Source organism: Crocodylus siamensis, chromosome 2 (genome assembly GCF_052110815.1).
Source record: "Crocodylus siamensis isolate JL-2025a chromosome 2, ASM5211081v1, whole genome shotgun sequence".
NCBI lineage: Eukaryota > Metazoa > Chordata > Crocodylia > Crocodylidae > Crocodylus > Crocodylus siamensis.
The window spans coordinates 227,051,676-227,076,434 of NC_143396.1; the positions used below are offsets into that span (position 1 = coordinate 227,051,676).

Below are 24,759 nucleotides of genomic sequence, written 5' to 3' on the forward strand. Positions count from 1 at the left end.
CTCACTGAGCCTTTGATGTACACCTCTGATGTAGCAGTAAGCTGCTACCAACTCCCCTCTCAGCCTTCTCTTCTTCAGGCTGAAGAGTCCCAGGCCCCTCAGCCTTGCCTTGTATGGCTTGCCATGCAAGTCTCTGATCATATGGGTGGCCCTTCTCTGGACTCTCTTGAGCTTTTCTTTGTTGAAGTGTGGCACTCAGAACTGGATGCAGTATTGCTGTGGTCTCACCAATGCTGAAGTACAGCGGAAGAATCTCTATCTTGGTTTTGCTGGAGATGCATCGATTGATGCACACCAAAGTATTATTTGTCCTGCTGGTTACAATGTCTCACTGTTGGCTCATGTTCATACTGTGGTCAGTTGTTATACCCAGGTCTCTGTCATTCATACTACTGGTTAGATTGACATTACCAAGCCTGTAGGTGTGCCGGGGATTGTTCTTTCCCAGGTGGAGCACTTCATATTTCTCGATGTTAAACCTCACCTCGTTTTGATCTTCCCAACTTGCCAGCCTCTCTAGGTCTACCTGTATCTGCAGCCGAATTTAGGCAGCATGATCACGCTTCCCCTAACTTGGTGTCATCCATGAACTCTTCTCCCCCACATCCAGATCATTGATGAAAATGGTCAAAAGCACTGGACCATAAGTATCAAGTGTTACCTTTAAACTAAAATGATGATGATAACAAAGTCCTTGACCTTTTGAAAAGTCTAATGACCATATTCAGTAGATCCAGGGTCTAAAGTTTCTCTGATTTTTGCCTTATTTGCAATTCTCTTAGCAAAGGTTAGCACCTCTGTTGACAATAAATCAACTTTAGAGCCTTTCAGTGGTTTGTCTGAAAAATATACATGGCTTTCCAGGGGATGATTTATGAGTAGTCTTGAGAACCCAAAGCTAATGATACATGTGGTTCACTTTAGTGGGCAGAATGGTCATCTTGGGCTGGTGTCTGAGCGGTCTGTCCTTTTATGTAAAACTTCTTCCTTTCCCGCAAAACTTCTTTTTAAGGAACTGTTTCTGTAATGAGGCTCCTCTGCCATCCCCAGTCCTGTACCCTTTGTTAGTTTTCCCTTTTTCTTAAACCCTTGCTAGGTCTCTGGTATATGCATTCAGCCAAACCCTGTCTTAATGAATTTTATGTTAATATATTGTATTTTTGGTCCTTGCCTTTCAACAATAGAGGGTTGTTTTGTTTCTGTACAATGATACAGTAACATTGTGCAGTCCATGAATGGTGATTTGTATATGGTAGATGATCTACTGTTAGATTAGCCACTAGGATCTGATACAAGAAGAAAATATTTTCGGGCATATACATAAGGCCTAAGGGATCAGTAATCTGTGGGATTACTATTGTTGTAAAAGTCGTTGGTTTGAGGATCCGTTATTGAGGGGAAGCAACCTTTGCTCCCACTTCTTGCCTCAGGATTTCCATCATTCCATGGGCATATTTACTTCCATCACAAGTGTTGTGATGTTTGATATTTATGCATCTTTTTCCCATTCTACTTGAATTCACAATGATTAAAAATCATGACATCTAGCTGAATTTAGGGAACAATTTGCTGCTGTGTCGCCCCCCCCCCCCCCCCCCCCCACCACACACCTTTTTGGTCCTTTCTCTCTGGACATATGTAGTTACCATAACAACACAAGATAATTTTTTAAATGCATGTTAATTTTGTCATCTCCCCTGGTAATTATGTTTAGAAACTAGTGAGTTACAAGGTAAAATGTCTGTTTTAGGAAAATTTTAAACAGATAAACCAGTGGTACTCAATCTTTTTAGACTTAAACACCCCTCAGGAAAATGCCAACTCTTAGTTTTCACTGTTTTTTTTGACTGAGGAAAAATAATAGAGACATTCTTCTATTGCAAAGAATTCTGAAAGACTGTAACAAGTATGTTATGATGCTATGAATTTCTGTTTGAAATCTCTGGGCTTATCTTGCAAAGTGTGTAGGTGTTTGCACACCTTACAGTGCTAATGCTGCGTATCATCCTTAAAAGGGTTTCCTATCACCCTGGTTGAGAATCACTGAGATAAACAATGCAAAATACTCAATTATAGTTTCTTCCTTTATTTCATCAAATTAAACTGAGATGCTGTGTTTACCTGTATGTAAATTTAATTGAAAACATTGTCAAACCTTATGCTTTGAACACCTTCCCCTGCTCTTTCAGTAGTCGGAATTGTAGTATGGATCATTGTTCTATGATATTTATCCAAAAGAGACTGGAAGAAAGGAATTTCTAACTTAGTATTTTTTTGTGCTATCCAGGTCAATGGCATCTGCAAGTGCCTTTTAGTTCCTTTAGGGATGAAGGTGCATAAATAATTATCTAGTGCAGCAGCAAGCATGCTACTGATGGTTAACTATGTTGTTTATATGCTGAGCTCTGTATTTAAGAACCCCTAAATGATATATAATGGGAATCCATTAATGTTTACAAAGTTTTCTTTATAGTGAATTGTTCTAACTGTGGAACAGTTGAACTTGATGGCAGGAAATAAGCCTGTTTTCTTTTGTATGACTTTTGTCATTAATATAATGTTGTATAGCAGGGGTTTTCAACCTTCTTTAGTCTAAGTACCCCTGGTGGTTGGATGTGGAGCTGGGGGTGGTGGGGGTAGTATGCAGCTGATTGGGGGGGGGGAGTGTGCACGGCCAGACGTGGAGCAGGTAGGTGGGGATGGCGGGTAGGCAGGGATGTTGCGCCCCCACCTCCCAGGAGCATGCGAGGCTGGGAAGCTCACCAGGCTGGGGTGTGGTGGCAGCGGTTGCCACCTGCGAGCTTCCACACGCTGTGGAGGGGTGCTGCTGCCCTCGCCCCAGCCTGGCTCTGCTCATAGGAGGGGGTGGTGCTCTGTCCCTGCCCGCCCGTGTGTACCCCCTAGGGACCGGTCTAAGTACCCCCAGGAGTATGAGTATCCCTAGCTGAAAACCCCCGCTGCACTGGTTTTATTTCTAACTTTTAGAAAGGACATCTATTTAGACTTCAAGTAAAAAAGCTTGAACGGGGTTATAAAAGACAGCAAACACTGCACTTTGATTTATTCAGAGTGCTAAAGTTGAAGAAACCTAATATTCATGCAGCAAAGTGATGACTTATTGTAATAAATTTGATGAACACTGGGTTGTATCATTGGATCCTGAGCTTCAAAAGTTAAAATTAATGGTCTGTAGGTAAAACTACCCACATCCATAAATGCATTCCAAAAATCTAATAATGCCAAGTTGACCCATGATGTAAGAATTCGTATAAACAAGGCATTACTGGTTTTGCGATAAGTATGTAAAATCCCTGTCAGAAGACTTTATGGAAACTGCTTTAATTTTCTTGTTAGTTAAGAAACAATTTATCAGAGCTAAGCAAGCATAATTTCACCATGTCTGTAACAATTAATGTCATCCCTTTATGAATTTCAGACACTTTCTTCTGGAATTCAGCCATTTGACCAAAACCATCTCAAGACTGTATTAGGTTTAAAGCAGAAAACATTATAACATTACTGTTTTTGTGCTGGACTTATCAAGAGTACTTGTTCAGCTAATCTAACCTCTTCCACATATCTTTGTTTTTAAAGAATAGGGTATATTATACTGTCTTAAATAAATGACAGACTGGTATAAACACTTAACAATTAAATGTGGTTGGATGGATTTATGTCTATTCAAAGAGAGCTAATGGAGGCTCCAGTGGATGTATTTTCTTTGATTGTTAGTCCATTTCCTAGCTATTTACAGTGTTTTCATTTATTTTATGTAAATACATAATAATGCTTTGCTCAATAAAACACAAGTTTCATCACAATTTAAGGTCATAATGGGAAAGTTAATTCACAATCCACAAGACTTTTGCCTAGTAGAAAGCAGATTTATGTTTATGAACAAGCATATCATTACTTAGCTTTGACTTCTCTCTCCCTCTCTCTGCCAGAGCACTGATTCCCCTACCAGTGATAACAGGTCAAATATCTGTCAGTTCAGCATAATGTTTGTCCAGCTGTTATCCAAGTTCTTTATTGATTGTGTTTTGTGGTGTGTGGGGGCATGTTGGTTGTTTCTGGATGGTCCAAGATTAACTTCTGTGGCCTACTCTGGTATCCGTGTCAAATTACTTTTCATGGTTTTGTGGTTCTGACCGAGTGCCGCTACAATCTGAAGCCTGAGCAAGAGGAGAGATTCAGAGAAGGCTATTAATTTGCTTAAAATTGAAAACCAAGTGTGGGAAGCTGCTCTGGTGTTCTTCAGTAAAAGCAGTAAATCTGAGCACAATGTTTTAACAGTAAAGCTCAAGATAATTGCAGTTTTGACCAGCTGCCTTCATTTGGATACATTTATTTTGAAACTTTCAACTGTTTGTTTTATTGTATTCTCTGCTAATTTGGAATAAAAACAGAATCACTGGAAGTGCTCAGGAATTGTCTCATAATGAAATCAATATTAAATTTAAATACTGCAACATAAAATTATGAGGAGGCAGGTAAAGATGAAATTAAATACTGCAACATAACAGAGGGCAGGTAAAGATGGAATTTTACCTCAACATCAGAATTTTTACTTTTAAAATTTCAAGACAGGGTTTTATACCAGAGAGAAAAATTACACTGTGGCACTGTTCATTTAGCCATGTTTCATGGAAACATAGGGACACTAAGGGGCCTCCTGCACCATTGAGTCCTGTTATTTGGGTTTCCATGAAATTGTTAATCTAAGGAATCTCAAAATTGCCACTTCAGATTCTTACACATAACTACATGCCCCAAACACGCTATAATATACCACATATGTAACGAGGGGGGCGGGGGAGGTGGCATGACAGGGAGGACCACTCATTTTCTGCTGCAATAAGAGGCAAATAGTTGGTTAGTATATGCTTAGAAGATCCTAGGAAAAGGTTTGTCCCATGTTACAGGGCATTGGTGTCTATCCTGGGGCATGCATGCTACAAGTGGCATAGGCAGCCTGTGTGCATGGCACATGGCAGATCAGGGAGGGGACAGAGTACAGGGCAGATAGGATAGGGAGCAGAAAGAGCAGTCAGGGGAAAGGGGTTGGAGTGGCACTTAGGGGGGGCGTGAGACTTAACTTGTTGTGCGCTTGCCAGAAAGGTTTGCTCCCACTTTTACACAGGAAGACAAAAACCTCCATGGTATTTGCCAATCTAACCTAAGGTAAAAATGCCTCCAGACCCCAAATTTGGTGACTGGCATAACAGTGAGCTGGAGAATAAAACAGTTTAGCCAGGAACTGTGCTACTGTCTTACAAGTGCTGGCAGGAGTATCAGGGCACTCGGTTCAAAACGCCAACCGTATCCTCTGGCCAATAGTTCAGAATTTCAAAGAACAGCAACCCCCATACCTCCTGTCCTTCCCTCGGTAGCATTCATTGGGAGGAGGGCTCCAGCTGGGGGGGCATGGGATTACCAGACACTTTCCACACTAAAAAAGCTAAGTGTCATTTCACAAATTGAATGTGGAGCCAGGTCTCCCTGTTCAGAAACATAACCAATTCATTCTTAAAGCAAGGGTCTTTTCTTGTACTGCATTGCTTAGAAAAACCATTCCAAAACTTCACTTGTCTGATAGTTAAGTTTTCTTTTAATTTTTGGTCTAAATTTTATCCATAGATAGCGTTTAGTCAGTTGATCTTGTACAAAATGATATAAGCTATTTTACTATGAGCCACTAATGGGTTTTTTAGAATTACAGGTCTATAAAACCATGTTTGCGAGACAGTCAGCAACAAAAGTAGCTACTGTATATACGGTAGATACTTTTCCTATATCACTGAACACACACACAAAAAAATCTTAGAATAATGATCATCTCCCATATTAATTTTTTTAATTAGAGCCATTTTCACATATATATGCCACTTGGGGTTTTTTTTAATGAAAAGAAAATGTGGGTTTCTATAATTTCAGCAACAAAAATTTTTTGTGAAAAAGAAATTGCTCTTTAGACAAGATCTTTGCTGTCACCTTTCAGACAGCTTTAACCACAAAATAATGCTCAAAATAGATACAATATGAATATTTTCATGAGCCAGGAGCAGGTACAAAACAAACAATGCTAATACAAATTTTGTATCTAAAAGTGATTTTCCATATCCTCTTGAAGTATCAATAGGAAACCTTTATTTTCACTAAGCTAATAATTTTTTTTAGCACCTGAAGAGGAAATCTTGATGATTATTGGGGATTAGGTCTTATGTAGCACCTTGGAATTGATTCTGTTTATTTACTAAAAAGGTGTTATAGTGAAACTATGAAAATGTATATCCTAACAGTGCCTCCCCAAGCAGTGTTCCTAGGTTCTGCAGAAGACTTTTTTGTGGACAGAAATGTTAGCATTACAGTCCCTCAGTTCTTTATGGCACTTCATATAACACAACTGTTTGCTTCACTGGTCTCAGTAGTTTTTCAGCTAAGCTAGTTAGGTCCTTGCTCATTTTGGCTTCTCCTCTATATAGAGGAAAGGGCTGAAAGAAGAATTTAAAAGCAAGCCTTTTACTGAAGCATTCAGAATAAAGCATTGAGATACCAGGATATAAATATTGATGTTTTCTAAGCACAGGCGCAGTACGTTGCTTATAGAAGTTGGTTTCCACACCATTTTAGTCCCAAATAACTTGTATCCTGGTTACTTGATATCCCCTTGGCACATGTTTTCCATTGTTGTTTCCTTAATGATGTTTTTTCCTTTGAGTAGTTGTCCATATGCACATCCTCACTGAATACATGTATGTGCCTCAAGCACTTGATTGGAGAATTTTTGCTTTAATAGACATGGAATGCACCATAGTCCTGCCTCTTCTTATCCCTCAAGTAAAAAAAAAAAACATGCAGGATAATGCATTATTTCTGTTCCTCACTTCCTCTGAATTGCTTTGGCTAGAGATAGAGACTCTTGTCAACTCATACTTGTTACCAAATTTTCCTGAAGCTTTCTATTACTGATACAGTTATAGTAGTAGTAGCTGTTGTTGTTTTCTCTCAATATTTCCTTAGCAGTATTTTATTTCTTTCACAGGGGCTTGTACCCTCTCACATATTTATGCAACATCATCTTGATGGTCATTTAAATTTGTTGTCTGTACCTTAGGGTAGTGAAATTAAGGCCCTCTTCCCTTTTTTTTTTAATTGCGTCTGGTGTGTACTTTCAGTGGCTTGTACCTTCTATTCAAGGTCTAAGCTTATAAATAATAAAGGCATCTGATAACTCTATCCAGTATAGGTGTGGCACCACTGAGATATCTTTATACTCGTTTGATGTGAAAAGGGTTTTGTCCTTTCTCCTAGCTGAGAGATCTACAGCACAAAACCCATCCAGCTTCATATCAAATTGTTTTGAGTCTGCCAAGGAACACCATCCATGCTCAGAGTCATTCCATCAGAGCCCAGGCAAATCTTGTAGCATCCTTGCACCACATTTTCATAACTACAGTGTCCCATCAAAGAAGCCTCCTAGTCCAATGTTGCATTTACAGTGGTCCTTCACTTGCTGTTAGTCTGTGGAACTTAAAAACCCATCTCCTAGTGTGCAGGTACTACTTTACAGTTGTACACACAAGGCATTTGTTGTAAGGGGAAATAAAAGATATCAGTAGCTGGAATTCTTTGCCCATCTACATCTCTCCCCCCTTTCTTCCCTGGAGTTGCATCTTGTATCAGACATTGGTTGAGAGGGAACTTGAATAGGAACTTCATATAATCCTTTATCCCCTCAGTGCAGAATACAGAGGGGCAGGTTTGCAGTATGCCTGATCGGTATAGTTAAGGCAAAAGTCTCTCAACTGTGTGCTTGAGATGGATGCACACCTACAGTGAGAGTAGGTATATGGACAATGCATCTCAAAGAACTCCATTTCCAGGAATATAATTTCTCTTTAATCCATTCTGAACTGATCAATAATGTTTTTTTTGCCAAGGGATATTAACATGACATTAATGCAGTTTATTTGGTTGTGCTTACGTAAATGTAAATACTGAGGTATAAATAAATACGTTAATAGGTTTCTGTGGGATTGAAATTGAAATCAATTATATATCCTCTTGATAAGAGACTTTCATCTTTCATTTGAGGTTTGCACTTGAATGATCAAACTTTAGGATATTCATAGTTATAATTAACTTGTCTCTAAAATATGTATTGTTCTTTTTTGTTTACATGTAATTCTTCCTAGTATAAATATTTAAAACAAAAACAGATTTGAAGCAAGTATCGAGGCAGTGAAAGGAGAATGAACATTGCTGAACAAAACTGTAATTTTAGAAATCTTTATGTATTTATTTTTCCAAAGTTCAGAACACATTTTTCAACTACTGTTGAAAGAGAGAGAGACCCAGTATTATTTTCTCATCTGAGGCCCTTTCTACACAGTACAGGTATTGCACAATTAACTGGTTAACTGTGCAATTATCTTGAGACCAGCTAGACATGCAAAATACTTACCGAATGATAAAATGCTCCAACCAGCTATAGCTAGATCTCAAAAATGTGTACTAACTTTATAGCTAGTTGCTATCCAACTTTAATTTGCATATGTCAGTAGGGTCTTCTCTGCAGTTGGGAGTCCTGTTGTCTGAATCCTAAATCAAATGCTCACCCTGAGGCATAGGGGTGCACTATGCCCAGCGTGAAACTTCCAAGCCCTGGGGATCATGGCTGCTGTGATCCCCAAGGCTTAGGGGTGTGTAAAAGCCCTGGGCCCACATGTGCAGCCAGGACCAAGAGCCCTGCACCTGATGGGACTCTCAGTCCTAGCTGTGTGTGGCCTTCACAACTGGTAGGCCCTTCAGCAAAGGTGGCTCCCAGTCTTGGGAGCCTGCTTCTTGCTGATGCAGGGGGAGCCCAAGATTGGACTTGGACTAAGGTACGGTTGGATTTAATACACGATCTCATAATCTGTGGCAGGAGGTGCAATTGTGTGGATCACACATTAGATCCAATCGTGCCTTTACCTGCATATGCAGAAAGGGCCTCAGTCTCTGCTATACAGTGATATGTAGAAGAAAGAACTTAATCTGCAGCATCTAGAAATCTAGAATATTTCTTTTTTTGCTTACAGTATTGAGTACTTGTTTTCATTATCTGAAATGATGCTCTTATTTTATGAAAGTGAATAATACCATCCTCTATGTAAATTAGTTTCAAGATGCAAAAAATATTCAGGTGGGATTGGGGAACTACGTTTTGGTATGGATTTCAAAAAACTAAAGTGCCTGCTTTTCTTCTTTTAAAATCCTTTGCTACTCATTTCTGACTCTGCACTTGAACCTTGCCCTTCTAAGGAAATTTTTCCTGATCCTGGGATTGTCAGTGTAATATAATGAAATACATGAAAATACATCATTGGCAACTAGTAAGATGCAAAATTTGATTAAAATCATGGACTCCCTGAAGCTGATGGCGACAGTATGTTGACTTCATTTGAACCAAGACTTTCACTCAATGTATTCTAAACTTTGAATATTTCTTTTTTTCCTATTTTCATGGAAAGCTATCCCTGCCCATTCAGTCAGGTTTCCCATGGACCATTCCTGTCCCCTCTTCTATAAAATTCTGTTCCTGATAACTGGCCCCATTTAGAGCAACAATCTCTCAAGTTCTCCCCATACTCTTTCATGTACCTGCATGCTTCCTCTGCTGCTTCCCTCTTCCCTCCCTCATTACTTTCCATCAACAAAATAAGGTTTGTATTGAATTCCTACACCATTTTCTCCCTCCTTAGCCCTTTGACTTTCCTCCTTACATTTAGAGTCCCTAATACGTCCCTAAGCCATCCATACCTGTCTTACAGATTTACCTGCACTCTCATTCTGCTAGTGGTTGTGTGGTAAGGTTTAGGTATAAATATTGTGTTGCTGCTACTTTACAGCAGATCATGTATTTTTCTGTGCTGGTTTGAGGTAGTAGTTTTTCTTTGTAAAATGTGCAGATTTCCACATATCTGGATGAGATACCAAGCCTAACATGATAGAGAAATTTATGGTCTTCTGTTAAGAAAATCCAGTCCCATTGTGCTTGGTACCTTTGCTCAGTTCTCAACCACCTTGCTATATAGAGTAGAAATCACTCATGGGATGGGCAGTCTCAGAGCAACTAAATTTCAAATGTTTCTGCCATTTGACATGTTTGAGCTACTATCGTATGGATTGGAGGCATGGAGTTAAGCGTGTCTGCCTCTGCTGGACAAATTCAGGGTCACATTTTAACAGGGTATTTGATTTAGGATACATTTGTGTATTCCAGGGTCAGCTTTTTGTTCCGTTTTTAATCAAAGATAATAGTTGCATCTTAATATGTTACCCTTTTTTTACCTTCGGGTCTAACCTGAAACAACTTAAATTTTGCATATTTAAGTACAAGTTGAAGCATTCATTTTTTAAAAAAACTGATTTATGGTGTATAATACTGATTTGTGGTGTATAACTGGCTTTTTCTGCTGCAGGTTAGACTTTTTAATCTTCTGTCAAAATGTCTAAGGGCCTATTTGCACATTAATTTTGGGCAGCTTCTGGAGCTGTAACCCCCAGATTGTCCACATGTAACACTTTTAAGTAGCTTAAAGCACTTGTTATGCAGCTCAAAGTTACGCCACTCCAGGGCAGGATTGTCTCTTGATCCATATAACCAAGCTCTTGTTTTATTAAATTATGGCCACTCCCCACAGATGCGCCCCTGAAGTTGAAGGGGTGGTTGCAAGGTAGCGCTAAGCCAGTCAATATTTGTGCAGCTTTCAGCGTAACATGTAACAAAGCCCTAATATTTTCAAGATTTTATCTCTTGGGAGAGAGACTGTGCCTTTACCCCTCTCCTCCCCGCAGATTTCAGTATCCAAACGTAAGACGGCAATTGACATCTTTGGTAACATTATTGCGTGTTTTCTTTATAATTGTTCTTAATGGTGGTTTTCTGCTTTTTCCCCCAGCTCAGACAGTTTCTTTTATGGATACTCAAGTCAATGCATGTGTTTTCACCAAGATGCCATGAAACTATAGTAAGTATTTTTTGCCTTCTGCCTTAATTGGCATCTTTCTCAGCTTTTAGTAGCTGTTATAGAAATTCTCATTTTCATGTTTGATCATTCAGTTCTGTATTACGTGATGAGCTTTGCTGCCATAAGATGCTGGACTGAAGAAATTTTAAAAAATTATATTTTATCTCATTGTTCTCACCGTAGTGTCAACCTAGATTGTCCAGTTTGAAGCTATCTTTTGAAGTAAAATTTGGACATTAACACAGTGCAAGGTTGATTTAATTTCACCTTCTGTCAAATACTGTATTGTTCAGACATTTCTCTGCAAATGCTAATATCCATTTTATTTTTAGCCAACCATTAGTCTCTTACAGGGGAATGTAGGAGTAATTGTCAAAGTTAGCAAAGGGCTGCTATTAAACCAAACTGCCAGAGCAGGGTGGGATCCTCTTCATTCTCACCAATTAGCAACTAGTAGCTTTATATTGTGAAAGCTTTAAAAAGAGAGTCCTGTCATAAAGACCATTACTGAAATACTCATTTTCCTTTGGCCTCATTTTGATTTGTGTTTTTGTCAAGTGTTTCTTTCTTGATCTTTGTGGTTTGTGAGTACATATGAATCTATAATGCCTGTCCTCTGCTCTCTTGCACTTTTATACATTTATATTTTGTACATTTAAAAATGGTCATAAATAAAAGAGTGGTGAGCTGGGGAGAGAGGAGTGGATGAGAAGACAGTGGGGCTGAAGGGCATTGGTACTGGGTATAAGTTGCATATTAGAGCTAAGGAGTTAGAGCTGATTTGGGCAGCAGTGTCCTGTGGGAATGGGAACCAGCTGTGTAGGTTAGTTATCCAGGTGGCAGATTAGCCGCCTCATGTTCCATCAAATTCCCCTGATGTGCCAAACCTCCTTACTCTGCACCCTTCCATGCCACCAGGTCCGCTCCCTTAAGTTAATGGGACATCAGTTCCGTAAGTCACTTGCTTACTTTTGAAAATGTAACCTAGAGCTTTATGAACTGAAGTTGAGCTGTTGGTTGCTGTTCCATAGAAGCTGACTGGGTGGGTTAGCACAAGGTGTGCCACTGCTACTTGTTCCCAGGGAAACAAACATCTGCAATCTGCTGCCTTGTGCTGCTGCTACTTGTCCCTGGGGAACATCTGGGCCACATACACTCTGGCACACAGCAAATTACCCTGAATGGGGTAGGGGAGTCTGAGGCCAGCAATAGTGCTGGCCCCAGAAGCCTTACCTGGGGGCTGGGGAAGCTGCAGCTACGGTGCTTCAGTAGCTGGGAACCTGGCTAGCAGCCAGCATGTGGCTCCAGTTAGCCAGACTCTGGTTTTGGGCAGCGCATGCTGCTGCCACATGTGCCACCCTGCTTTTTTTCTACACAGGTTTTTTGAGCCTGGGATCTCCCCGGGTGAAACCCCCTACTCCTTGCAGCAAGGTAGCAGCATGGAGAATGCCTGAATGTGCGGTATGTTGCACTGTAGATGGATATGCAGTACCACATGCCACACAGCTGCGTTCATCTGCATGCTGCCTTGGAGTCCAGTGCAAACTCACTGCTTTTATTTCTTCTTTTTTTTCCTTCTTTTTAAAGAAAAATCTTCCAGAACAGAATACTGGCCTTGCTTTATAATTACATCTCCTCCTTTCATCTTTCCTACACACATTTGCAAGCCTAAGGATTGCCAGTCCCAGCTCTATTACTGTATATAGCTAGAGAGGAATTTCTTTGACAGGGGACCCTTTCAAGTAAGTTTATGGACTCCTCCTGCCCTGTCTTCCATCAAAGATCATTATACAGAGGTGGGCTAACACGTGAATGGCCAAAAGTCCTATAGAAATGAAAGGAAAAATGCCAGATAAACAGAGATTATTACTGGGGAGCTCTTAGTCAGATGGAAAGTTTAGAAGACATCTGTTGCTGACTGTAAATCACTGTTGATTCAGATTTTTTTTTTTTTTGGCAGAAGGCTGAGAACTAATTAGAATAAATACTATACTTCTGTAGATCAAAAATGCCCCTGACTTGTATAAATGAAGACTGGCTGCTTCAGCCTTTCTATTGACTAGATTGGCCTGTTGTGTGGTCCAAGTCTACTATCTTGGAAAGCATGATATCCCATGGATTTTTTCTGATCATTAGAAATTTCAGAGGCAGATTTTCAAATAGTTTATACCTATGAAGTATTTTAAAGTTATCTTTTCCTGGTCAGTTGTCAGAGGTGTGGCTGGCACCTTGGACTCCATGTGATAGGAGCTTTACTCTGTCAAGATGAAATTCATGTACTAGTTAGGGGCACCACATGAGATCCATACATTATTTAAGTCTTGCACATTAGCCTACAAAGTAGGATTTAAATGATGCCTAGAGCTTATATTTTAAGCTTCTGTAGTAAAGTTCCTCCCCAATTGCTAAATTATTGCAAGTCATATTTTTCAAATTTGTGCATTAGGGTTGTGGCATTCTCACTGTTTTTTAACCCATTCATAGTCTTCCTCATTCTTATCACAGACCACAGAAACAAATCTTTCCCCTCACTTCCATTTTCCATTTGCAAAATGCAAATAAATTACAGGGTAGTTCTGAGTCTTGCATTTTGCCAGTTACAAGATCTTGGTCAGTTAGTTTAAAAAAAAAACAAAAACAAAAGTGTGTTGAGGTGACTATATCCTGCTTCACTGACAATGATTTTTATAGGTTTTGTCTGTATGTAGAAGGTAACTTGTCAGATTACAGCAATCATAACTATGCACAGATCTTGAAAATCATAATTTACTTTGCTGATTGGACTATCCTATTTAATAATTGGTCAGAAATCCATGATTTAATATGGCTTTCTTTAGTTGAATCAAGGGTGGGTAAAATACAGCCTGTGGGCTGAATCCAGCCCTCCAGCCATTCCATCTGGCCTGTGGGGCACCTAAAAAATTTACAGAAGCCTAGTAGGAGCTTCTGGCCTGCGACTCTGGGGCTGTTCCAGCCTCCCTCCGTCGGAGAAGGAAACTCTGATAAGAATACGAAGCGGGGTGGAGGGGGGAAAGGAGTTGGGAGGACTGTCAACGATCACCTCAGTCCTCGGGGCCGGGCCAGCTCCTCCAGAGTCTCGCTGTCTGGCCAGGTGGCGGGGAACCACGTGGTGCTGGAGCACCGTGGCAGGCAGGAAAGTGGTGAAAGCAGCAGCATGCAGGGAAGTGGCAGTGAGCGGGGCCTGAACTGTGCCCAGAGCCAGGGCCAGTGGCAGCCCAGAGCGGAATAGCAGGAGTGTGGGGCCTGGGCTGGTAGAGGCTCAGTGGAGCCCGGTTGGGCTGGGCTGCACCAGCAGGGAAAGGGGGGAGCTGGGCTAGCTTGGCCCTGTGCTCCTGCTGCCCCTCCTTGGGCTGTGTTGGTTCTGGTCCTGAAACACCTGTGCGGGCCCCACACTCCCACCCAACTGTCACTGCATTCCTGCGTGCCTGCTTGTTGTCACTTGCCCCACCTGTAGCTGCCATTTCCCTGCTTTTCTGCTCTCCTGCCACTCCAGCACCACGTGCCTCTTGGCTTCATCACCAGGCCGTGGGAGCATGAGGCCTGTGTCAGTACTCCAGGGCCAGGAGCAGGAGGGGTGTGTATGCGTGTGCAAGTGTGTGTGTATGTGCGTGCATGTCCATGCAATGAGGGAGGGGGAGAATGAGTTTGTAGGGTGAGTCCCAAACACACACCTCGCTATACACAAGCACCCACACACCCCCTGCACTACCATATATGCAGACAACCATAGCCCCTCACACACCCCAGCTACCCTTTCCTTCACAAACCCCATACCTATCCACACACGCCCCCATGCCCCCTGACAATATACAAGAGTAAGACTTCATTTTAAGCTATTATGCAATCACCTCTATGTATACTATACACACAAATCAGGACAAAAATATTTTTTGAAATCAAATTAATGAATGCTGTAGATGTTTGATTTTTATAATATAATTTGGTATTTTTCTGGTTTGGGATGGCAGAACTCATTGCTGAAAGGAGTACTTCTGGGGGCAAGGGGAGGGACTTCTGGTGGCAAAGGGCAAGGGTTAGGGGGTAGGACTTCCAGTCACAAGATGGGAACCAGGGGACAGGGCGCCTGTCAAGGGGTGGGCCTACCCATGTGGTTCTCGACACCTTGCCAAAACTCAGTAAGCAGCCCTCCAGCCAAAATAGTTGCCCGCTGTAGGAGGGCCCTGGTAGTGCCTGCCACTTTAAGGGGTGAGTCAAGCAGCTGGCAGGTGCTTGATTGCAGCATCCATTTTAAAACATTGGCTGCCTATATAAACAGGGCAGTTCACAGGTGGCGAGCCAGCCAGAAATATTGCCTGACTGAACTGTTTCATGGCAATCTTGCAGGTAGGAGCTGGAGGCTCTTGGTCCTGGCTGTGGCCTAAAACTGCACCCTGCATTTACCATCTGTTTGTAGGACAGCAGTCATGGCAGGCGAGACTGGGTGGATTGCCTCGTAGCGACAGGTGGGCAGGCTGACACGACCCAGCCTCAGGAGAGTGCCCCCGTCACACCCACTCCTGAGTTAAATGATATGAAAGCACGGGGAATATAGTTTTAGGGGCAGATCAAATCTGACATACCTAACCAACACAAAATGTCTCTAAATCCTTGTAAACCATTTCTAGCATATGTTCCCATTCTTTTTCAGAAGAATAAAAGTGTTGTTCTAATAATTTGGGAATATAAGAGGGAGAGGTTCTGGAGGCACAATGTTATCTCTCTTTTTGGTCAGATAAAAGGAATATAAGTAGGACATCTATATGTTCTTTGTGAATGGACCAGTCTTAATCTTCTGCATGCTAACTTATGGTATAGTTGCACTGGCATTCTTACCAGACAAAAGAATGGTGAAGAATATTGGTAGCTATGCAATTTCTTACAGCCATTAACTAAACTTTCTGTCTGTATTTTACCACTGTTCAGTAATCATCAAAGGTACTCTTGGTTTATTAATGTAATTTATATGCATCTGTGTTTAATTGCTTTTCCAGGCCTTGATTATTTCGCTTGTTTTATTGAGGGTTAAGGCTTACTCACTGCATATTTTAAGGATATAGGGACCAGTTATATGGCCCTTTATCCTGGGAAGCTAGGGAAACACATTGTTCCTAAGGTACCTCAGTGGAAAATTGACACCATTATTTTTGTAGGCTGAGGATAAACTTTTAAATAAACTTACACTTTCAGTTACAGTCTTGTGCTGTCGGGGCAGCTATCTTTTCTCTATTGTGTAAAATGTGCAGTGGCAGTTAAAAGAAATATATTATATTATTGTCTCTCACATACCTTAATATAAGATTTCATCTATGGAATATTTAACTTTCTACTTGTCTCGGCTTAAAATTTTGTGTAGCAAAGTAAAAAGTCAAATGGTAAAATTTTCAAAAGGAGCCTGGGTTCTCAGGCATTTATCTCTCTATTTGGGATTTCTGTTCCTCAGGGTCTAAGTGTTTTTTGAAAACAGGACTTCAACTTCCTATCCATTTTGGTACCTTTGAAAAAATTAGCGGAGAACTTTTAAAATGTGAGACTGTTAAGTTTCTGCTCAGTAAAGTATCATTTGGTATGGAAAGGTGACAGTTATTGTCTTGAGTGTAATTAATATTTGGATGTGGGTGTGGATTTTGATGAAACAGCAGCTCTTTTGATTTGATTTCTAGAGATCTCAAATTTCCTTCATCTTCTAAAATTTTGACTGTGTATAGTACAGAGACAGTGTCAGTCAATGTTATTCTTCTGAAGATGGATTCAAACTAATTATTCGGGTCAGTTATTTCAACTCTGTCACCAGTCGTTGAATCCATTGCCCACACGGTATCAGTATGCCAATGGGTATGTGGAGGTCTGCTTGCATGGCTTTGTTCTTTTCCATGCACACTGCTTTCTGTACGTTACATGGGCACACAGGTTTGGGCTTGTTCCTTGGAACATTCATGTTACTGTGAAACATTCACACTTTCAAAACCTCAGGAATCCCTCCTCTGCCTGCTATTGTCACCAAAGTGCGTTCTCTTTTCTTTGCCAAATTAAATAAAGTTTTCTTACAAAAGGAAAAAGGTTTCAGCTGTAAATTGTTGAGCCCATACTTTCAGTGAAAGGACTGAACCTTGGAAAAAGCAACTGTTAAGAGAGAGATGTATTGAAAACCAGTTTACATGGATCCTTCAGTATCTGTTAAATGATAGATTTTATTTTTTCTCTCATGCATGATTGACTATTTCATACTGATGTTTGCGTGATATGAATATAATCCTTTTTGAAATCGCAATGCCCAAAATTCAGAGTTTAAAAAACATATTATGGGAATGTGCGCCTAGTGAAGAGCTGGTTTGGGTTATATTTTAGAGTGACTTGCCAGTAATACAATTTATAGATTATTTTATAAGTCATTGAATGATATAAGCCAGAATAGCCTACCAAATGGATAAATACAACTTTCTAACTGCAGTAATTTACCAGTTTTACATGGTGACTGCATGCTAAATTCTGGAATCTACTGTTTTGGGGGGCTTTTTTTCCCCATTGGACTTAGAAGAAATCGAGGGAAGAAGGGAGAGGGGTAGAGAGAAGGCACTGCCTGGTCATGTTTTCTTTTTCAACTTAACTTACTCCTGTATCTTCATCTGTATTAAAAAAAACTTTTGTACATCATATATATCTGCATAGTTTATAAACTTATTAATAAAAATCAGCATTTGCTTGTCTTTAATATGAGGCTTGACAATCACCTTGCTGGGGTCGTTTGACCCCAGTACTCTTTCCTGCCATGGCAGGGGGCCAGACTTGTTGATCTGCTCAAGTCCCTTCCAACCCTACTAACTATGAAACTATGAATTCATGTAGCATTTTTGTGCTAACCTAGGCAAGCATTTCATTTCTGTGTTTTCAGAAACAGCTTTAAAACAATTAACTATCCTCCTTTGAGACTTCAGAAAAGAAGTGAGAAGCGGATTTGAAGTGTGATACAGACTTTCCTTTCCTTCCTTGGGAAATTTCATGGCTCATTGAAATTTCTTTTATAAACTTTTTAGAATTCTTCCTTCACCCTCTTCCCTAATCTGGCTGGCTACAATATGGAAATATGGACACTTCTTCCATCCCTTACCTCCCTCCAATCCACCCTGAGGTGTTCTAGGGACCAAGGAAGGTTCAAAAAGCCTGGCTCAGTAACATCACACACGCAAAGAAATATATTTAAATAAATGTTAATAGCAGTTCTATAACAAAATCATTACTACAGAAAAAAATGAAGGTTTTGAGTCTTAAAGTCTTAAAGATCTGTAACAGGTGGTCAACCTGCCAGGTGAAAGAATTTCTTATCTAGGTTCCAGAGACCTTGTGGCAATAGAAGGGTATTCTCCTGCTAGAAATATAACACCTGCCCATGGCCTTGAGTTTTGAACCAGCACTGATCTTGGTTCAGCTACAGATGGCAATCCAGCAAGGATCATAGTTCCTGACTGAAGAACAAGCTTCTGAACCAGACATGAGCTTTTTATCCAGATTAGTTTAGGATGTCCCCAAATGGACCTACTGAACTTAATTGGTTTTCCCCCCATACTTTATAGTCTTCTCTGACAAGAGGTTCTTTCACTGCTTACCACTTCTTTCATTTCTTCCTGTCTTATATTAACTTTAAATAGATAACTGCAAGCTAATATGAGCTCAGTCTAATAGTCCTATTAAACAGCCTAAGATTGACTAAAGTCTATGTAAATTTCTCACTTTATGTGCTTGATACAACCAGGACTTGGTATTAGCTCCCACAGAATTGTTAAAATATTTGGTTATCCATTGAACAAAGTGCTGCTGTTGAGGTAGTATTTGACAGGGACACTTGCTTATTTTAGCATTTTCACGCTGTAGAATAGAATACAGTAAACTGGTTTCTTTGCTACTTTGAGTAGAATGCAAATTATGTGAATTATCCTGTAGTGATCTATTTGATGATCAGTGGGAGGTCAGTGGCAGAGAAGTGGAACAGTGGCAAATATCTTGTTTAAGAAAAGCTTATATAAATGTTAAAAGAGCAAACACAAGGGATCAAAATGGTGCTGGATCATTATAGGTCAAGAGCTGTTGTGTGGATTGCATGAAAGTTCTAATTTACCCCTTATATCCTGAAGTTTCTTAAACCAGTTGTTCATTTAATGCAGATAAAAATGCTGTGGACATACAAACCATTTATTAGGACATAGGAGTGGGCAGTATTTATCATGAATCACTGCTTTGCAGTAATTGTTTGCATATACATTATTATCCTGCAGTAAGTGAAAGATAAGCAATGGTATCTTAGCTCTCAGTGAAAGAGTGCTGGAGAGGAACTGCTGTCTTAGTGCAAAGGTTGAGACGCAGATTCTTCTCTAAGGCCCCCTCTACACATTGTAGGTATTGCACCATTAACTGGTTAATTGCACAGTTACCTGGAGAATGCTACCCATGCAAAGTAGCTATCACACAATAAAAAGCTCCAACCAGCTATAAAGTTAGACCTTGAAAATATGTACTAACTTTATAACTGATTACTATTGAGCTCTAATTTGCATGTGTAGCACATGTCTGATTACAGGGCTTCCAACCAAAGGGATGCATCATACCCAGTGTAAAACCCTGACGCCTAGGGATTAAGGCAGTTGCAGTCCCCTGGGGTTTTGTGGAAATAGGATCAGGCACAAAGAGATTATTTTCACAATGACTATTTTCACAATGCCTAAAGCAGCTGAAAATTAGGGGAGAAGCTAAGAACAGTGAAAAATAGTAGAGAGCTGTAAATGGGGACAGTGATGCTTGTAGTAGCTGAGCTTGCACCTGCAAATTGCCACTACAGTAGACTTCTTTCCAGCAGCTGGTTTGTAGGAAAAGGAAAGGAGGTCTTGACTAATATGTCTTACACCAGGGGTGGGCAAAACATGGGCTGGATGTGGCCCGCCATGGCATTCTATCTGGTCTGCGGGGCCCCTAAAATAATGTAGAAAATTAATTTTTATCTGCCCCTGGCTGCCTGTCATGCAGCTCTCAATAGCTTGCCAAAACTCAGTAAGCGGTCCTCTACCTGAAATAATTGCCCGTGCCTGTCCTAGACAGATTGGGCTTGCTTTGGTCAGGAATATTCTTTAGGGTGAAGATTTAGAATCTAGAAAAGGATCCAAAAAGTGTTGTCTGTCTGTCTCTACACTGATAAGAATGGCAAAGTCCAGTGCGACTAATGACCTCATCAGATAGGAAATGCATAGCATGCTCAAACCATAGTAGTCAGATATGTCTGGCTGAAATCACAGAGCACATTATTTGTTTAGTGGTAAACATTTCTTGACCTGCTGAAAGGACTTCATACTCTTGCTGTGACAGGATCTGTTGTGACAGGGTTTAACAGGGTATCTAGACAAAATGACTTGTGTTTTCACATTAGGTTCTGAAAAAATGATAAATGAAAAGGTTTTTACAATAAATACTTTTTTATTTAAAGAACAGTAGCTTTTGTATCAACTTGTGGATATGAGAAGATATTTAAACATCTTGTCATCCTCCTTCCATCCCTAAGATATATGTTGTAACTTTGAACAATTAGGAGATAAATATATCCAAAGTTCAAGTTCTGCCACTGAAACTTTTTGAGAAGTGGCAAGATTATAGGTTAGCAAATGGAGAAATGCACTCTCTTAAAATTATGTGGTTCCTTCTTAGAATCTTAAAATTTAGTTAGGAATGTCTTAACCAATTTACCCATTGATCTTCTTTAAGATGATGTATTATGAGAGTAGTATTCTTAGTTATTGGAGACATGTAGTAAATTAGATGGCTGACAAGGATGGCCACAGTTCCTAGTCACAGGCCAATTGTGGGTATAAACAGAACAAATAAGAGCCTTGCCTGCATCTTTTTTCCTTTTCCTACAGCCTCCCCAAATCAGGGGTTTCTAAGCCACTGGTAGGAACTCTGTGTTTTGTGGTGTCCCGCAGTAGTGTACTCATAACCATTTTGTTCTGAAACATGGAAGTATTGAGAGAGTTTTGTGGGGGTGGGGAACCAAACAGCAGCTAAAGTTAGCAAGAACACAGGGCTGTTTTTTGTGCGCTGTTGATTGTACATCAGCTGATTACATCCATCTTAAATATTTTTGTGAGTAAACGCTATTCACTTAGTTTCTAGTTTGGGTGTGCTGGATTATAGCCTTACATTATTTACAACTGTACTTCATACAGAAAACGTAACATTTTCTGGTGTACTGTTGTGGTTCCTTTACTAGTTGTTTTGGGGCAAAAAATATGAGCTTGCTTCACTGAAATATTTATAGCTATCATGGGCTTTCTTCTGCTTTAGAGGTTTTCACCATTCATCTTTGCTCTTTTTTCCCCCTCTGCTTATAGCTTTTGACGATCTGCTGCAGGAATTGTATGTTGGTAGAGGCATGTCTATAGGAGAACTAAATTATTGATCTCACAATATTTGTTAGCTCAGTAGCATAGGAATATAGCACTTCACCTCTTATTTTTTTCAACCTCTGTCAGTATCTGTTTAGACTACCATTACAGTTGAAGTGTTGTAGTCATGATAGTCTAGGAAATATATGAGAAGCAAGGGGATGTTTTTTGGTGATAACTTTTATTGGCTCAGCTGTCTGGTTAAGAGGGAGATTTGACAAGCTCTCACAGTGCCCTTCATTGGGTTTAGAAAGAGCTGTACAGGTACAGTGGGTACAGATAAAAACAAAGGTTTGTATTTAATTCCATATGTGAATGAAAACAGCTAAGTGATGTACTGGTATCACCATTTCATTTTTTTTTAAATCACATTACCAGCTCATTGTGTAGACCTGAACTAAGAAAAGGTGATCTGTTTCCTACAGGCTCAGGACCACTGAAAATCTGGACAGTTTTATTCACAAGCATGACTTCTGGTATTTGACTTGAAAATCTGAGGTTGAATCTTTATAGTATTGATGTCCTTTCACCGTTTAATTGTGAAACAGAGTATGGATAGTTTAAAAAAGAATTTTCAGTTGTGTACATGACTTCTTCCTCAGAACCGTTGTTTACTATCTATTTTTTTCAGTAGGAGTTGAGATAGTATTACTTCCTTTCATAAGCCTTTAGGGTTAATTATTATATATGTGCCAACTGGTCATGAGTTCAGATGAAAAGTATATGGCTGCAAGAAATCTTTGGTAAAATCAACTAAGACACTATCACCATAGGTGCCTTTACTTGAAGGTGTGAACTTTCTGCTCTGAACAACTAAGGGTGCTGACTCACATAACTGTATAATTTTAAAATGTCAGTGATTAGGAACTGGTTCACAACTCTTGGTGGAGTTTTGTGTCTCTAATGCCAAGGGGTGGCAGTGAGTGAGCACCTAACCCACCATGCCTTGTAGTGGGTGAGTGTGGGAGAATAACTGCACTCTAGCTTTGGGAGTCATAGCGGTGGGTGACCTTGGCTGGGAGTATTTTTACTTTTCTGCTTTTCTGTCTCTCTCATAGAATCAATGAGTCGGAAGGGACCTAGACAGATCATCGAGTCTGACCCCCTGCCATGGGCAGGAAGGAGCACTGGGGGTGGGAGGGGTCATAAGACCCCAGCCAGGTGCCTACCCAGTCTCCCCTTGAAGATTTCCAGGGAAGATGAGAGCACCACCTCTCTGGGAAACCTATTCCAGGCTCTGGCCACCCTTACTGTGAAGTAGTTCTTTCTAATATCTAACCTAAACCTTTCCTACCTCAGCTTGTGGCCATTGTTCCTGGTGACTCCAAGGGGGACCCTGGTGAACAGACTTTCCCCGAGTCCCTGCTGGTGGCCCCTGATAAAGTTGTAGGCAGACACAAGGTCCACCCCCAGTCTCCTCTTGCGGAGACTGAAGAGATTCAGGTCCCTCACCCTCTTCTCATAGGGCTGGCCACGGAGGCCCTCAACCATACGAGTGGCCCTCCTCTGGACCATCTCCAGGTTCTCCACATCCTTCTTGAAGTGCAGCACCCAGAACTGGACACAGTACTCCAGCTGCAGCCTGACCAGCGACATATAGAGGGGGAGCAAGACCTCTCTGGACCTGTTAGTGATGCTCCTGCTGTTGTATGACAGGTTGCAGTTGGCTCTGCCTATTGCTTCGTCGCATTGGCGACTCATATTCCTCCTGGAGTCAATCCTAACTCCAAGATCCCTCTCTGCCTCTGTGCTGCCAAGAGGGTGAGCCCCTAACCTATAACCATAATGCTGGTTCCCTCTCCCCAGGTGCAGCACCCTGCACTTGTCCTTGTTGAACCGCATCCTGTTCAGATCCACCCACTTCTCTAACCTATCGAGGTCTGCCTGGATGCGGTCCCTGCCTGCTGGTGTATTTGCTTTACCCCACAGCTTGGTGTCATCAGCAAACTTGAACAGGATGCTCTCCACACCCTCATCCAGGTCGCTAATGAAGATGTTGAACAGCACCGGCCCAAGGACCGAGCCCTGGGGGACTCTGCTGCCCACACGCTCCCAGGTCGACATCAACCCATCCACCACCACCACCACCCTCTGGGTTTGCCCCTGGAGCCAGTTTGCCACCCGTGTGACTGTGCATTCATCAATGCAGCAGTCCCTCAGCTTGCCCACCAGAATTGGGTGGAACACTGTGTCGAAGGCCTTCTGGAAGTCCAAGAAGATGACATTGACTTCCTCCTTCCCATCTCAGCTCTTTGTTACCTGGTCATAGAAAGAGACCAGGTTAGTCAGGCAGGATCGGCCTTGCACGAACCCATGTTGGTTACCCCTCAACATCACTTCCCCTGCAGGGCTCTCACAAATGTGGCCCTTGATAATTTTTTCAAAGACCTTCCCCAGGATAGAAGTGAGGCTGACTGGCCTGTAGTTGCCAGGCTCTTCCTTCCTCCCCTTCTTGAAAATGGGGACCACATAGGCCCTTTTCCAGTCCTCAGGGACTTGGCCTGAGCACCAGGAGTCCTTGAACAGTTGTGCTAATGGTTCTGCAGTGACACCAGCCAATTTCCTCTCAAACATGACCATGGTAAATTTCAATAAACTGAAACTGACCCAAGTCTTCGGTGTACTTGTCTGACTTGGGCTCTGGGAGGCAATGCCTGGACCCATACGTTTCAGTTCCCAGGGGCTGGGAGAGCATGATGAAAGGGCACAGTTGAGTAGAGAGGGTGGACCCAGCTAGTTGTTGGATACCTTTTATTGAACAAAAAATCTATCTTTGGGAGCTCATTGATTTAAAAAAAAAAAAAATGCCAACAAAAGAAAGAAAAAAGTGTGTGTGTGTGTGTGTGTGTGTGTGGAGGGGGGAGAAGTAACATTCTGGCTGTGTGCCAGACCAGCCAGTTGCAACTGTTGGAGGTGGGTGGGAGGGGAGGAATTGATGTAGCATGAGATGCCTGGAGGACTGATCAGATTGTTCAGCATCCACATGTAACAGCAAACCACTTCACGGTCAACTGATTCAGCAGAGTACTTTATTTAACTTCACATACTGTAAGCTTTTTCCCCAAAGGAGCTTAATTTTTTTATTCATTATTTGCATTGCTGTGGTATCTCATAGCTTTAGGTAAAAACCAGTGTGCCGTTGTGCCAAACACATTTTTAAAAATTCTATCCAGAAGTTCATGGCTTGTTTCCTGTACTTTCTAGGAAAAACTTCTCTCACAAATTAAGTGGATTTTTCAAGTCCTGTGCAATAGAGACAGATCATATTGGTCTAGTGCAGGAGTGCTCAACCTCTAGCCCCC

General features: G+C 41.1%; 1 protein-coding gene across 7 annotated transcripts in view; it reads left to right on the forward strand.

Annotated features, from left to right (window-relative positions):
* SIPA1L1 (signal induced proliferation associated 1 like 1) overlaps nt 1-24,759 on the forward strand; it is a 431,752-nt gene that overhangs the window by 213,630 nt on the left and 193,363 nt on the right. For 6 of the 7 annotated variants that reach the window (XM_090033264.1, XM_090033262.1, XM_090033261.1 and 3 more), the window contains one exon: nt 10,947-11,015. The exons of the other annotated variant lie outside the window; for it this stretch is intronic. The gene's annotated coding sequence lies outside the window, so the exon portion shown is untranslated. The remainder of the gene's footprint in view (nt 1-10,946; nt 11,016-24,759) is intronic. 7 annotated transcript variants of the gene reach the window in all.